This window comes from Triticum dicoccoides, chromosome 6A, assembly GCF_002162155.2.
Source record: "Triticum dicoccoides isolate Atlit2015 ecotype Zavitan chromosome 6A, WEW_v2.0, whole genome shotgun sequence".
Lineage (NCBI taxonomy): Eukaryota > Viridiplantae > Streptophyta > Magnoliopsida > Poales > Poaceae > Triticum > Triticum dicoccoides.
The window spans coordinates 377,687,082-377,701,797 of NC_041390.1; positions in this window are offsets into that span (position 1 = coordinate 377,687,082).

Consider the following 14,716-nt stretch of genomic DNA (forward strand, 5'->3'; position numbering starts at 1 on the left):
GTTTTTCGTCCGAAACACTGATACTTCGAAAGAGATTGTCTAGTTTGTACACGAAGTGCATCCAGTTTTTGCTGGAACCCTGTCTACATTTTTGCACATGCTATGTGTGTGAAATGGTGATACCATGCCAAGTTTCAACCTTTTCAAAGTTCATTTCGTAGTGCTTTTCAATTTCATGGTCATTTAGCTCTCACAACAAATCAGTAAATGCATGAACAATAGCAAATGATGCCAGAAAGGGTTGAAAGTTGATGACATGGCCTTGAATGGTGCATACTGAACGCAAAAATGTCCGGAGTTCTAATAAGTTTAAAAAATGAAGTGTCGGTGTAACAAATGAGTTTTTTCGTCCGAACCCCAGATACTTCGAAAGAGATTGTCCAGTTTGTACACGAAGTGTTTCCAGTTTTTTAATTAACCCTCTCTATTTTTTTGCACATGCTATGTGGGTGAAATCATGATACCATGCCAAGTTTAAACCTTTTCACATTTCATTTTGTAGAGTTTTTCAATTTCACAGTCATTTAGCTCTCAAAACAAATCAGTAAATGAATGAAAAATATCAAATGATGCCAGAAAGGGTTGAAAGTTGATGACGTGGCCTGGAATGCTGCATACTGAATGCAAAAAAGTACGGAGTTGTAATAAATTTAAAAAAATGAAGTGCCGATGTAACAGATGAATTTTTTTGTCCGAAACCCTGATACTTCGAAAGAGATTGTCCAGTTTGTACACGAAGTGCATCCAGTTTTTGCCGTAACCCACTCTACTTTTTTGCACATGCTATGTGGGTGAAATGATGATACCATGCCAAGTTTCAACTTTTCAGAGTTCATTTTGTAGTGCTTTTCAATTTCTTGGTCATTTAGCTCTCACAACAAATCAGTAAATGCATGAAAAATAGTAAATGATGCCAGAAAGGGTTGAAAGTTGATGAGGTGGCCTTGAATGGTGCATATTGAACGCAAAAGCGTATGGAGTTTTATAAGTTTAAAAAAATGAAGTGTCGGTGTAACAGATGAGTTTTTTCGTCCGAAACCCTGATACTTCGAAAGAGATTGTCCAGTTTATACACGAAGTGCATCCAGTTTTCGCCGTAACCTTCTTTACTTTTTTGCACATGCTATGTGGGTGAAATGATGATACCATGCCAAGTTTCAACCTTTTAAAAGTTCATTTTGTAGTGCTTTTCAATTTCTTGGTCATTTAGCTCTCACAACAAATCAGTAGATGCATGAAAAATAGCAAATGATCCCAGAAAGGGTTGAAAGTTGATGATTTGGCCTTGAATGGTGCATACTGAACGCAAAAAAAGTCCGGAGTTGTAATAAGTTTAAAAAATGAAGTGTCGGTGTAACAGATGAGTTTTTTCGTCCGAAACCCTCATACTTCGAAAGAGATTGTCTAGTTTGTACACGAAGTGCATCCAGGTTTCGCCATAACCCTCTCTACTATTTTGCACATGCTATGTGGGTGAAATGATGATACCATGCCAGGTTTCAACCTTTTCGGAGTTCATTTTGTAGTGCTTTTCAATTTCACGATCATTTAGCTCTAAAAAATAAGTAAATGGATGAAAAATAGCAAATGATGCCAGAAAGGGTTGAAAGTTTATGACGTTGCCTTGAATCATGCATACTGAACGCAAAAAAGTCTGGAGTTGTAATAAATTTAAAAACGATGAAGTGTTGTTGTAACAGATGTGTTTTTCGTCCGAAACACTGATACTTCGAAAGAGATTGTCTAGTTTGTACACGAAGTGCATCCAGTTTTTGTTGTAACCCTCTCTACATTTTTGCACATGCTATGTGTGTGAAATGGTGATACCATGCCAAGTTTCAACCTTTTCAAAGTTCATTTCGTAGTGCTTTTCAATTTCATGGTCATTTAGCTCTCACAACAAATCAGTAAATGCATGAACAATAGCAAATGATGCCAGAAAGGGTTGAAAGTTGATGACGTGGCCTTGAATGGTGCATACTGAACGCAAAAATGTCCGGCGTTCTAATAAGTTTAAAAAATGAAGTGTCGGTGTAACAAATGAGTTTTTTCGTCCGAACCCCAGATACTTCGAAAGAGATTGTCCAGTTTGTACACGAAGTGTTTCCAGTTTTTTAATTAACCCTCTCTATTTTTTTGCACATGCTATGTGGGTGAAATCATGATACCATGCCAAGTTTAAACCTTTTCACATTTCATTTTGTAGTGTTTTTCAATTTCACAGTCATTTAGCTCTCAAAACAAATCAGTAAATGAATGAAAAATATCAAATGATGCCAGAAAGGGTTGAAAGTTGATGACGTGGCCTGGAATGCTGCATACTGAATGCAAAAAAGTACGGAGTTGTAATAAATTTAAAAAAAATGAAGTGCCGATGTAACAGATGAATTTTTTTGTCCGAAACCCTGATACTTCGAAAGAGATTGTCCAGTTTGTACACGAAGTGCATCCAGTTTTTGCCGTAACCCACTCTACTTTTTTGCACATGCTATGTGGGTGAAATGATGATACCATGCCAAGTTTCAACTTTTCAGAGTTCATTTTGTAGTGCTTTTCAATTTCATGGTCATTTAGCTCTCACAACAAATCAGTAAATGCATGAAAAATAACAAATGATGCCAGAAAGGGTTGAAAGTTGATGAGGTGGCCTTGAATGGTGCATACTGAACGCAAAAAAGTATGGAGTTTTATAAGTTTAAAAAAATGAAGTGTCGGTGTAACAGATGAGTTTTTTCGTCCGAAACCCTGATACTTCGAAAGAGATTGTCCAGTTTATACACGAAGTGCATCCAGTTTTCGCCGTAACCTTCTTTACTTTTTTGCACATGCTATGTGGGTGAAATGATGATACCATGCCAAGTTTCAACCTTTTCAAAGTTCATTTTGTAGTGCTTTTCAATTTCATGGTCATTTAGCTCTCACAACAAATCAGTAGATGCATGAAAAATAGCAAATGATCCCAGAAAGGGTTTAAAGTTGATGATTTGGCCTTGAATGGTGCATACTGAACGCAAAAAAAGTCTGGAGTTGTAATAAGTTTAAAAAATGAAGTGTCGGTGTAACAGATGAGTTTTTTCGTCCGAAACCCTCATACTTCGAAAGAGATTGTCTAGTTTGTACACGAAGTGCATCCAGTTTTCGCCGTAACCCTCTCTACTATTTTGCACATGCTATGTGGGTGAAATGATGATACCATGCCAGGTTTCAACCTTTTTAGAGTTCATTTTGTAGTGCTTTTCAATTTCACGGTCATTTTGCTCTAAAAAAATCAGTAAATGCATGAAAAATAGCAAATGATGCCAGAAAGGGTTGAAAGTTGATGACGTGGCCTTGAATGGTGCATATTGAACGCAAAAAAGTATGGAGTTGTTATAAGTTTAAAAAAATGAAGTGTCGGTGTAACAGATGAGTTTTTTCGTCCGAAACCCTGATACTTTGAAAGAGATTGTCTAGTTTGTACACGAAGTGCATCCAGTTTTCGCCGTAACCTTCTTTACCTTTTTGCACATGCTATGTGGGTGAAATGATGATACCATGCCAAGTTTCAACCTTTTCAAAGTTCATTTTGTAGTGCTTTTCAATTTCATGGTCATTTAGCTCTCACAACAAATTAGTAGATGCATGAAAAATAGCAAATGATCCCAGAAAGGGTTGAAAGTTGATGATTTGGCCTTGAATGGTGCATACTGAACGCAAAAAAAAGTCTGGAGTTGTAATAAGTTTAAAAAATGAAGTGTCGGTGTAACAGATGAGTTTTTTCGTCCGAAACCCTCATACTTCGAAAGAGATTGTCTAGTTTGTACACGAAGTGCATCCAGTTTTCGCCGTAACCCTCTCTACTATTTTGCACATGCTATGTGGGTGAAATGATGATACCATGCCAGGTTTCAACCTTTTCAGAGTTCATTTTGTAGTGCTTTTCAATTTCACGGTCATTTAGCTCTAAAAAAATCAGTAAATGCATGACAAATAGCAAATGATGCCAGAAAGGGTTGAAAGTTGATGACGTGGCCTTGAATGGTGCATATTGAACGCAAAAAAGTATGGAGTTGTTATAAGTTTGAAAAAATGAAGTGTCGGTGTAACAGATGAGTTTTTTCGTCCGAAACCCTGATACTTTGAAAGAGATTGTCTAGTTTGTACACGAAGTGCATCCAGTTTTCGCCGTAACCTTCTTTACTTTTTTGCACATGCTATGTGGGTGAAATGATGATACCATGCCAAGTTTCAACCTTTTCAAAGTTCATTTTGTAGTGCTTTTCAATTTCATGGTCATTTAGCTATCATAACAAATCAGTAGATGCATGAAAAATAGCAAATGATCCCAGAAAGGGTTGAAAGTTGATGATTTGGCCTTGAATGGTCCATATTGAACGCAAAAAAAAGTCTGGAGTTGTAATAAGTTCAAAAAATGAAGTGTCGGTGTAACAGATGAGTTTTTTCGTCCGAAACCCTCATACTTCGAAAGAGATTGTCCAGTTTATACACGAAGTGCATCCAGTTTTCGCCGTAACCTTCTTTACTTTTTTGCACATGCTATGTGTGTGAAATGATGATACCATGCCAAGTTTCAACCTTTTCAAAGTTCATTTTGTAGTGCTTTTCAATTTCATGGTCATTTAGCTCTCACAACAAATCAGTAGATGCATGAAAAATAGCAAATGATCCCAGAAAGGGTTGAAAGTTGATGATTTGGCCTTGAATGGTGCATACTGAACGCAAAAAAAATTCTGGAGTTGTAATAAGTTTAAAAAATGAAGTGTCGGTGTAACAGATGAGTTTTTTCGTCCGAAACCCTCATACTTCGAAAGAGATTGTCTAGTTTGTACACGAAGTGCATCCAGTTTTCGCCGTAACCCTCTCTACTATTTTGCACATGCTATGTGGGTGAAATGATGATACCATGCCAGGTTTCAACCTTTTCAGAGTTCATTTTGTAGTGCTTTTCAATTTCATGGTCATTTAGCTCTAAAAAAATCAGTAAATGCATGAAAAATAGCAAATGATGCCAGAAAGGGTTGAAAGTTGATGACGTGGCCTTGAATGGTGCATATTGAATGCAAAAAAGTATGGAGTTGTTATAAGTTTAAAAAAATGAAGTGTCGGTGTAACAGATGAGTTTTTTCGTCCGAAACCCAGATACTTTGAAAGAGATTGTCTAGTTTGTACACGAAGTGCATCCAGTTTTCGCCGTAACCTTCTTTACTTTTTTGCACATGCTATGTGGGTGAAATGATGGTACCATGCCAAGTTTCAACCTTTTCAAAGTTCATTTTGTAGTGCTTTTCAATTTCATGGTCATTTAGCTCTCACAACAAATCAGTAGATGCATGAAAAATAGCAAATGATCCCAGAAAGGGTTGAAAGTTGATGATTTGGCCTTGAATGGTGCATACTGAATGCAAAAAAAGTCCGGAGTTGTAATAAGTTTAAAAAATGAAGTGTCGGTGTAACAGATGAGTTTTTTCGTCCGAAACCCTCATACTTCGAAAGAGATTGTCTAGTTTGTACACGAAGTGCATCCAGTTTTCGCCGTAACCCTCTCTACTATTTTGCACATGCTATGTGGGTGAAATGATGATACCATGCCAGGTTTCAACCTTTTCGGAGTTCATTTTGTAGTGCTTTTCAATTTCACGGTCATTTAGCTCTAAAAAAATCAGTAAATGGATGAAAAATAGCAAATGATGCCAGAAAGGGTTGAAAGTTGATGACGTTGCCTTGAATCATGCATACTGAACGCAAAAAAGTCTGGAGTTGTAATAAATTTAAAAACGATGAAGTGTTGTTGTAACAGATGTGTTTTTTCGTCCGAAACACTGATACTTCCAAAGAGATTGTCTAGTTTGTACACGAAGTGCATCCAGTTTTTGCTGTAACCCTCTCTACATTTTTGCACATGCTATGTGTGTGAAATGGTGATACCATGCCAAGTTTCAACCTTTTCAAAGTTCATTTCGTAGTGCTTTTCAATTTCATGGTCATTTAGCTCTCACAACAAATCAGTAAAATGCATGAACAATAGCAAATGATGCCAGAAAGGGTTGAAAGTTGATGACGTGGCCTTGAATGGTGCATACTGAACGCAAAAATGTCCGGAGTTCTAATAAGTTTAAAAAATGAAGTGTCGGTGTAACAAATGAGTTTTTTCGTCCGAACCCCAAATACTTCGAAAGAGATTGTCCAGTTTGTACACGAAGTGTTTCCAGTTTTTTAATTAACCCTCTCTATTTTTTTGCACATGCTATGTGGGTGAAATCATGATACCATGCCAAGTTTAAACCTTTTCACATTTCATTTTGTAGTGTTTTTCAATTTCACAGTCATTTAGCTCTCAAAACAAATCAGTAAATGAATGAAAAATATCAAATGATGCCAGAAAGGGTTGAAAGTTGATGACGTGGCATGGAATGCTGCATACTGAATGCAAAAAAGTACGAAGTTGTAATAAATTTAAAAAAATGAAGAGCCGATGTAACAGATGAATTTTTTTGTCCGAAACCCTGATACTTCGAAAGAGATTGTCCAGTTTGTACACGAAGTGCATCTAGTTTTTGCTGTAACCCACTCTACTTTTTTGCACATGCTATGTGGGTGAAATGATGATACCATGCCAAGTTTCAACTTTTCAGAGTTTATTTTGTAGTGCTTTTCAATTTCATGGTCATTTAGCTCTCACAACAAATCAATAAATGCATGAAAAATAGCAAATGATCCCAGAAAGAGTTGAAAGTTGATGACGTGGCCTTGAATGGTGCATATTGAACGCAAAAAAGTATGGAGTTTTATAAGTTTAAAAAAATGAAGTGTCGGTGTAACAGATGAGTTTTTTCGTCCTAAACCCTGATACTTCGAAAGAGATTGTCCAGTTTATACACGAAGTGCATCCAGTTTTCGCCGTAACCTTCTTTACTTTTTTGCACATGCTATGTGGGTGAAATGATGATACCATGCCAAGTTTCAACCTTTTCAAAGTTCATTTTGTAGTGCTTTTCAATTTCATGGTCATTTAGCTCTCACAACAAATCAGTAGATGCATGAAAAATAGCAAATGATCCCGGAAAGGGTTGAAAGTTGATGATTTGGCCTTGAATGGTGCATACTGAACGCAAAAAAAAGTCTGGAGTTGTAATAAGTTTAAAAAATGAAGTGTCGGTGTAACAGATGAGTTTTTTCGTCCGAAACCCTCATACTTCGAAAGAGATTGTCTAGTTTGTACACGAAGTGCATCCAGTTTTCGCCGTAACCCTCTCTACTATTTTGCACATGCTATGTGGGTGAAATGATGATACCATGCCAGGTTTCAACCTTTTCAGAGTTCATTTTGTAGTGCTTTTCAATTTCATGGTCATTTAGCTCTAAATAAATCAGTAAATGCATGAAAAATAGCAAATGATGCCAGAAAGGGTTGAAAGTTGATGACGTGACCTTGAATGGTGCATATTGAATGCAAAAAAGTATGGAGTTGTTATAAGTTTAAATAAATGAAGTGTCGGTGTAACAGATGAGTTTTTTCGTCCGAAACCCAGATACTTTGAAAGAGATTGTCTAGTTTGTACACGAAGTGCATCCAGTTTTCACCGTAACCTTCTTTACTTTTTTGCACATGCTATGTGGGTGAAATGATGGTACCATGCCAAGTTTCAACCTTTTCAAAGTTCATTTTGTAGTGCTTTTCAATTTCATGGTCATTTAGCTCTCACAACAAATCAGTAGATGCATGAAAAATAGCAAATGATCCCAGAAAGGGTTGAAAGTTGATGATTTGGCCTTGAATGGTGCATACTGAATGCAAAAAAAGTCCGGAGTTGTAATAAGTTTAAAAAATGAAGTGTCGGTGTAACAGATGAGTTTTTTCGTCCGAAACCCTCATACTTCGAAAGAGATTGTCTAGTTTGTACACGAAGTGCATCCAGTTTTCGCCGTAACCCTCTCTACTATTTTGCACATGCTATGTGGGTGAAATGATGATACCATGCCAGGTTTCAACCTTTTCGGAGTTCATTTTGTAGTGCTTTTCAATTTCACGGTCATTTAGCTCTAAAAAAAATCAGTAAATGGATGAAAAATAGCAAATGATGCCAGAAAGGGTTGAAAGTTGATGACGTTGCCTTGAATCATGCATACTGAACGCAAAAAAGTCTGGAGTTGTAATAAATTTAAAAACGATGAAGTGTTGTTGTAACAGATGTGTTTTTTCGTCCGAACCCCAAATACTTCGAAAGAGATTGTCCAGTTTGTACACGAAGTGTTTCCAGTTTTTTAATTAACCCTCTCTATTTTTTTGCACATGCTATGTGGGTGAAATCATGATACCATGCCAAGTTTAAACCTTTTGACATTTCATTTTGTAGTGTTTTTCAATTTCACAGTCATTTAGCTCTCAAAACAAATCAGTAAATGAATGAAAAATATCAAATGATGCCAGAAAGGGTTGAAAGTTGATGACGTGGCATGGAATGCTGCATACTGAATGCAAAAAAGTACGAAGTTGTAATAAATTTAAAAAAATGAAGTGCCGATGTAACAGATGAATTTTTTTGTCCGAAACCCTGATACTTCGAAAGAGATTGTCCAGTTTGTACACGAAGTGCATCCAGTTTTTGCCGTAACCCACTCTACTTTTTTGCACATGCTATGTGGGTGAAATGATGATACCATGCCAAGTTTCAACTTTTCAGAGTTCATTTTGTAGTGCTTTTCAATTTCATGGTCATTTAGCTCTCACAACAAATTAGTAAATGCATGAAAAATCGCAAATGATCCCAGAAAGAGTTGAAAGTTGATGACGTGGCCTTGAATGGTGCATATTGAACGCAAAAAAGTATGGAGTTTTATAAGTTTAAAAAAATGAAGTGTCTGTGTAACAGATGAGTTTTTTCGTCCGAAACCCTGATACTTCGAAAGAGATTGTCCAGTTTATACATGAAGTGCATCCAGTTTTCGCCGTAACCTTCTTTACTTTTTTGCACATGCTATGTGGGTGAAATGATGATACCATGCCAAGTTTCAACCTTTTCAAAGTTCATTTTGTAGTGCTTTTCAATTTCATGGTCATTTAGCTCTCACAACAAATCAGTAGATGCATGAAAAATAGCAAATGATCCCGAAAAGGGTTGAAAGTTGATGATTTGGCCTTGAATGGTGCATACTGAACGCAAAAAAAAGTCTGGAGTTGTAATAAGTTTAAAAAATGAAGTGTCGGTGTAACAGATGAGTTTTTTCGTCCGAAACCCTCATACTTCGAAAGAGATTGTCTAGTTTGTACACGAAGTGCATCCAGTTTTCGCCGTAACCCTCTCTACTATTTTGCACATACTATGTGGGTGAAATGATGATACCATGCCAGGTTTCAACCTTTTCAGAGTTCATTTTGTAGTGCTTTTCAATTTCACGGTCATTTAGCTCTAAAAAAATCAGTAAATGCATGAAAAATAGCAAATGATGCCAGAAAGGGTTGAAAGTTGATGACGTGGCCTTGAATGGTGCATATTGAACGCAAAAAAGTATGGAGTTGTTATAAGTTTTAAAAAATGAAGTGTCGGTGTAACAGATGAGTTTTTTCGTCCGAAACCCTGATACTTTGAAAGAGATTGTCCAGTTTGTACACGAAGTGCATCCAGTTTTCGCCGTAACCTTCTTTACTTTTTTGCACATGCTATGTGGGTGAAATGATGATACCATGCCAAGTTTTAACCTTTTCAAAGTTCATTTTGTAGTGCTTTTCAATTTCACAATCATTTAGCTCTCAAAACAAATCAGTAAATGAATGAAAAATATCAAATGATGCCAGAAAGGGTTGAAAGTTGATGACGTGGCCCTCAATGCTGCATACTGAATGCAAAAAAGTACGGAGTTGTAATAAATTTTAAAAAATGAAGTGCCGATGTAACAGATGAATTTTTTCGTCTGAAACCCTGATACTTCGAAAGAGATTGTCCAGTTTGTACACGAAGTGCATCCAGTTTTCGCCGTAACCCTCTCTACTATTTTGCACATGCTATGTGGGTGAAATGATGATACCATGCCAAGTTTCAACCTTTTTAGAGTTCATTTTGTAGTGCTTTTCAATTTCATGGTCATTTAGCTCTCACAACAAATCAGTAAATGCATGAAAAATAGCAAATGATGCCAGAAAGGGTTGAAAGTTGATGACGTGGCCTTGAATGGTGCATATTGAACGCAAAAAAGTATGGAGTTGTTATAAGTTTAAAAAAATGAAGTGTCGGTGTAACAGATGAGTTTTTTCGTCTAAAACCCTGATACTTCGAAAGAGATTGTCTAGTTTGTACACGAAGTGCATCCAATTTTCGCCGTAACCCTCTTTAGTTTGTTGCACATGCTATGTGGGTGAAATGATGATACCATGCCAAGTTTCAACCTTTTCAGAGTTCATTTTGTAGTGCTTTTCAATTTCACGGTCATTTAGCTCTAAAAACAAATCAATAAATGAATGGAAAATAGCAAATGATGCCAGAAAGGGTTCAAAGTTGATGATGTGGCCTTGAATGGTGCATACTCAACGCAAAAAAGTTTGGAGTTGTGAGTTCGTTTTGTAGTGCTTTTCAACCCTTTTAGAGTTCATTTTGTAGTGCTTTTCAATTTCCCGGTCATTTAGCTCTAAAAACAAATCAGTGAATGAATGAAAAATAGAAAATGATGCCAGAAAGGGTTGAAAGTGGATGACGTTGCCTTGAATCGTGCATACTGAATGCAAAAAAGTTCGGAGTTGTAATAAATTTAAAAAAATGAAGTGCCGTTGTAACGGGTGTGTTTTTTCGTCAGAAACCCTGATACTTCAATAGAGACTGTCTAGTTTGTACCCGAAGTGCATCCAGTTTTTGCTATAACCCTCTCTACTTTTTTGCAAATGCTATGTGGGTGAAATGATGATACCATGCCAAGTTTCATCCTTTTCAGAGTTCATTTTGTAGTGCTTTTCAATTTCATGGTCATTTAGCTCTCACAACAACTCAGTAAATGCATGAAAAATAGCAAATGATGCCAGAAAGGGTTGAAAGTTGATGACGTGGCCTTGAATGGTGCATATTGAGTGCAAAAAACTATGGAGTTGTTATAAGTTTATAAAAATGAAGTGTCGGTGTAACAGATGAGTTTTTTCGTCCGAAACAGTGATACTTCGAAAGAGATTGTCCAGTTTGTACAGGAAGTGCATCCAATTTTCGCCGTAACCCTCTTTACTTTTTTGCACATGCTATGTGGGTGAAATGATGATACCATGCCAAGTTTCAACCTTTTTAGAGTTCATTTTGTAGTTCTTTTCAATTTCACGGTCATTTAGCTCTCAAAACAAATCAGTAAATGAATGAAAATGAACAAATGATGCCAGAAAGGGTTGAAAGTGGATGACGTGGCCTTGAATGGTGCATACTGAATGCAAAAAATTATGGAGTTGTAATAAGTTTTAAAAAATGAAGTGCCGTTGTAACAGGTGTGTTTTTTCGTCAGAAACCTTGATACTTCAAAAGCGATTGTCTAGTTTGTACCCGAAGTGCATCTAGTTTTTGCTGTAACCCTCTCTACTTTTTTGCACATGCTATGTGGGTGAAATGATGATACCATGCCAAGTTTCAAACTTTACAGAGTTTATTTTGTAGTGCTTTTCAATTTCATAGTCATTTAGCTCTAAAAACAAGTCAGTAAATGAATGAAAAATAGCAAATGATGACAGAAAGGGTTGAAAGTTGATGACGTTGCCTTGAATCGTGCATACTGAACGCAAAAAATGTTCGGAGTTGTAACAAATTTAAAAAAAATGAAGTGCCATTGTAACAGATGTGTTTGTTCGTCCGAAACCCTGATACTTCGAAAGAGATTGTTCAGTTTGTTCATGAAGTGCATCCAGTTTTTGCGGTAACCCTCTCTACTTTTCTGCACATGCCATGTGGGTGAAATGATGATAGCAGGCCAAGTTTCAACCTTTTCAGAGTTCATTTTGTAGAGCTTTTCAATTTCATGATCATTTAGCTCTCACAACAAATCAGTAAATGCATGAAAAATAGCAAATGATGCCAGAAAGGGTTGAAAGTTGATGACATGGCTTTGAATGGTGCATACTGAACGCAAAAAAGGGGGGAGTTGTAATAAGTTTAAAAAATGCAGTGTCGGTGTAACCTATTAGTTTTTTCGTCCGAAAACCTGATACTTTGAAAGAGATTGTCCAGTTTGTACACGAAGTGCATCCAGTTTTCACCGTAACCCTCTTTACTTTTTCGCACCTGCTACGTGGGTGAAATGATGATACCATGCCAAGTTTCAACCTTTTCAGAGTTATTTTATAGTGCTTTCCAATTTCACGGTCATTTAGCTCTCAAAACAAATCAGTAAATGAATGAAAAATCGCAAATGATGACAGAAAGGGTTGAAAGTTGATGACATGGCCTTGAATCGTGCATACCGAATGCATAAAAAGTCCGGAGTTGTAATAAGTTAAAAAAATGAAGTGCCAGTGTAACAGATGAGTTTTTTCATCCGGAACCCAGATACTTCAAAAGAGATTGTCCAGTTTGTACATGAAGTGCTTCCAGTTTTTGCCATAACCCTCTCTATTTTTTTGCACATGCTATGTGGGTGAAATCATGATACCATGCCAAGTTTAAACCTTTTCACAGTTCATTTTTAGTGTTTTTGAATTTCACGGTCATTTAGCTCTCAAAACAAATCAGTAAATGAATGAAAATGAGCAAATGATACCAGAAAGTGTTGAAAGCTGATGATGTGGCCTTGAATGGTGCATATTGAATGCAAAAAAGTACGAAGTTGTAATAAGTTTAAAAAAATGAAGTGCCAGTGTAACAGATGAATTTTTTCGTCCGAAACCATGATACTTCGAAAGAGATTGTCCAGATTGTACACGAAGTGCATCCAGTTTTTGCAGTAACCCTTTCTACTTTTTTGCACATGCTATGTGGGTGAAGTGATGATACCATGCCAAGTTTCAACCTTTTCTGAGTTCGTTTTGTAGAGCTTTTCAATTTCATGGTCATTTAGTTCTAAAAACAAATACGTAAATTAATGAAAAATAGCAAATGATGCTAGAAAGGGTTGAAAGTTGATGATGTTGCCTTGAATCGTGCATACTGAACGCAAAAAATGTCCGGAGTTGTAAATTTTTTTTTAAAATGAAGTGTCGGTGTAACAGATGAGTTTTTTCGCCCGAAACACTGATATTTCGAAAGAGATTGTCCAGTTTGTACACGAAGTGCATCCAGTTTTTGCCGTAACCCTCTCTAATTTTTTGCACATGCTATGTGGGTGAAATAATGATACCATGCCAAGTTTCAACCTTTTAAGAGTTATTTTGTAGTGCTTTTCAATTTCACGATCATTTAGCTCTCAAAACAAATCAGTAAATGAATGAAAATTAGCAAATGATGCCAGAAAGGGTTGAAAGTTGATGATGTGGCCTTGAATCTTGCATACTGAATGCATAAAAAGTCCGAAGTTGTAATAAGTTAAAAAAATGAAGTGCCGGTGTAACAGATGAGTTTTCTCATCTGAACCCCAGATACTTCAAAGGAGATTGTCCAGTTTGTACACGAAGTGCTTCCAGTTTTTGCCATAACCCTCTCTATTTTTTTGCACATGCTATGTGGGTGAAATCCTGATACCATGCCAAGTTTAAACCTTTTCATAGTTCATTTTGTAGTGTTTTTCAATTTCACGGTCATTTAGCTCTCAAAACAAATCAGTAAATGAATGAAAATGAGCAAATGATGCTAGAAAAGGTTGAAAATTGATGACGTGGCCTTGAATGGTGCATACTGAATGCAAAAAAGTACGGAGTTGTAATAAGTTTTAAAAAATGAAGTGCCGGTGTAACAGATGAATTTTTTCGTCCGAAACCCTGATACTTCGAAAGAGATTGTCCAGATTGTACACGAAGTGCATCCAGTTTTTGCCGTAACCCTCTCTACTTTTTGGCACATGCTATGTGGGTGAAATGATGATACCATGCTAAGTTTCAACCTTTTCAGAGTTTGTTTTGTAGTGCTTTTCAATTTCACGGTCATTTAGCTCTAAAAACAAACAAGTAAATGAATGAAAAATAGCAAATGATGACAGAAAGGGTTGAAAGTTGATGACGTTGCCTTGAATCGTGCATACTGAACGCCAAAAATGTCCGGGGTTGTAATAAATTTAAAAAAATGAAGTGGCATTGCAACAGATGTGTTTTTTTGTCCGAAACCCTGATACTTCGAAAGAGATTTTTGTGACGCCCCCGATTCAATCGTACACTAATCATGCACGCAAATGTGTACGATCAAGATCAGGGACTCACGGGAAGATATCACAACACAACTCTACAAATAAAATAAGTCATACAAGCATCATAATACAAGCCAGGGGCCTCGAGGGCTCGAATACAAGTGCTCGATCATAGACGAGTCAGCGGAAGCAACAACATCTGAGTACAGACATAAGTTAAACAAGTTGCCATAAGATGGCTAGCACAAACTGGGATACAGATCGAAAGAGGCGCAGGCCTCCTGCCTGGGATCCTCCTAACTACTCTTGGTCGTCGTCAGCGGCCTGCACGTAGTAGTAGGCACCTCCAGTGTAGTAGTCGTCGTCGACGGTGGCGTCTGGCTCCTGGACTCCAGCATCTGGTTGCGACAACCAGAAAGGAAGGAAAAGGGGAAAAAGGGGGGAGAAAGCAACCGTGAGTACTCATCCAAAGTACTCGCAAGCAAGG